The sequence below is a fragment of the Haliotis cracherodii genome, unplaced genomic scaffold (assembly GCF_022045235.1).
Source record: "Haliotis cracherodii isolate W230 unplaced genomic scaffold, xgHalCrac1.p SCAF_23, whole genome shotgun sequence".
Classification (NCBI taxonomy): domain Eukaryota; kingdom Metazoa; phylum Mollusca; class Gastropoda; order Lepetellida; family Haliotidae; genus Haliotis; species Haliotis cracherodii.
The window spans coordinates 8187596-8190316 of NW_027266279.1; positions in this window are offsets into that span (position 1 = coordinate 8187596).

Consider the following 2721-nt stretch of genomic DNA (forward strand, 5'->3'; position numbering starts at 1 on the left):
TTTATCTTTGTAATCTGTTCTAATTCTGGTACACGTGTCAATAGAGGTTATCACGCAAGTGTGTTTGGGAATGGTAAAAATCCTGCATGAGGAATAAACATTGTATTCAGCGAGCCTTGGCGAGCTAAACATATCGTGTTTATTCCTAATACAGGATCCTTACCATCCCAAAACACACAAGCGTAATAACCTCTTTATCATATAATGTCATAATATTGTCATTCTTTAATTCTGTGCTTGAAAATCGCTTTCCCTCTCTCACAAACATTACCGAAACATTGCGAGTTTTCCTTGAATGCTCGCATTACTATTTATTACGTCACAGGGTAAGTGATGTGTCAGTCGGACAGTGACAGTAGCCAATATAGTTCCAACTGAAATCTGTTTCTTCTACAGTGGCGAAGCAACATATACGCAAAACAACAATTGTTTTTACTTGCATTTCGCGGCAATCCATCGGTCTATCCGCTAGAGTAACTGCCCTTTGTCAAAAGTAAACTACTCTAAACCTAGTCTATGAGACGTCACGGCCACGTTCAGACGTTGTTGACAGTCGGCATGTGCTGTCATAATGTTAAGAAGTGCAGTCAGATGTACACACAGCGACAAAACGAAACAAGGTAACAAATGGAACATATGTTGGCCAAATCCAACAATTTTAATTTGTGGAAAAGATTTCAAGCACAAATATGGCTACTGATCCCGCTTGGCTAGGCCTAGTGCCCTCGCAAAATTGTTTCAAAATTTATATCTCCAAAGTTGCCAAAACTTATAAAATCCCTTAGCTACGTCACAGTTAGACACGGATTTTCAGTATATTAGACTGTTCTTTTGATAATGATAGCAATTATCCATTTAGTTTATCCAGATTCCCGATGGTTAATTCTGACTCGATCGCCGAATGACAAGGGCGACGCCATGTTTGTTTATAAACAGTGAAAGTAGTCCCTACTTGACCTTTGATATTTGCATCTCTATCCGCATATGACCCCAACGGATATCGTTTTAATCCGTTGTCTTTATCCTGCCGAGAAACCTACCCATTATATGATAAAGGTTGGCTAACTGTGAACCCGGAATTCAGCTCCATCAAGACATAATTCAACTATTCCTGCTACTCTTTGCTGATGATGTAATTCTTATATCAGATACTGTATATGGCCTCCAAAAAAACGCATCGATGTACTCGAACACTATTGCCAGATTTTTTTCCTAAAGGTAAATCTTGATAAGTCGAAAATAGTAGTTTTTAAGAATGGTGGAGTACTTTCTACATTTGAGAAATGGTATTTCAGTGGTTGTCAGTTGGAATGTGTATCATCGTTCAAATATTTGGGAGTTGTATTTTCAAAGAATTTATCATGGTCGAAACATACTTACAATGCTGCATTACAGGCTAAACGGGTATTGTTCTCGGTTCTAAAATCCCTTTCATCACTTAAACCTATTCCACTGAAACTATTTTTTTTAAATATTCGATACTAAAATCGCTCCAATTATGTTATATGGGGCTGAAATGTGGAGTTTTGAAAACTGTAAAGAAATAGAAAGTGCTAGGTGTTAAAACGTCTACTCCCAATCATGTTGTGCGAGGAGAGTGTGGAAGATACCCACTGTACATTTCTGCGTATAAACGCTGTATAAAATATTGGTTGCAACCAAAGATATGTCGAGAATGAATATCATTTTTTATTAATTTGTAACGCTAATGATGAAATTCGTCTTCAGTATTTACCACAGAAGTATTTTGTACATCCTACTCTTGCTAAATTCAATATGCTTATGGCGGTAAACAATGAAACTGTTATTAGAAATGTTGCAACTTTTATATATCATGCTATGAATGTTAGACTCCAAACACTAAGCCTATAAATGTTAATGGTGGACCAAATATTGTACCATGGGCCGCTGGCCTACACATGTACATGAATAAAGAATTGAATGATAAAGGTTGATAGTTGGTGGTTAAGTGGTTAAGCGTTCGTCCGTCACGCCAAAGGCCAAGGTTCGATTCCCCATGTGGGTACAATGTGTGAAGCCCATTTCTGGTGTCCTCCGCCGTGATATTGCTGGAATATTGACATAAGCGGTGTAAAACCACACTGTCTTTGTTCGACATCGTTCGTAATAGTCACAGAAATGTATAGACATTTCCTATTTGATATACATGTCTATACGTTTTGGCCGCACATTGTACCCATGTGGTGATTCGAACCCGGGTCTTCGGCGTAACGAGCGAACGCTTTAACTAGGAGGCTACCCCACCATGCCTCAAGCAATATCACGGCCTGGATACTGATAATAGACTTCAAACATTGTATCCACTTGGGTTATCAATCCTAGGACCTCCTTAGCATGAGACCCAAGTAATGGGGAATCCCGGTCAGAATAGGTCCCCAGCACCCTATGCATATCGAACGAGGCGTTAACTGTATAGGGTGGTCAGGCTCAGAGACTTGGCTGATTGCTGTCAACGTTCCCCGACGACGAGGGACGGTGCGCATAATATCACTCACTGGTTGTCTTGTCTCAATTATTTGCAGGCAGCTGGGAGAATTTTTGGCGTTTCATAACGAAGGACTGGTGGTTGTATTACCCCAAGGACCAAGGTCAGACTCGGTACGTGACTGTCTGGAGTCATTGCCTTGAGATTAGAGACATGTTGAGAAAGTTAGAAGCCTTTCGAGGGAGCACCTCATTCGTCACCACTCGCCCCTTTCC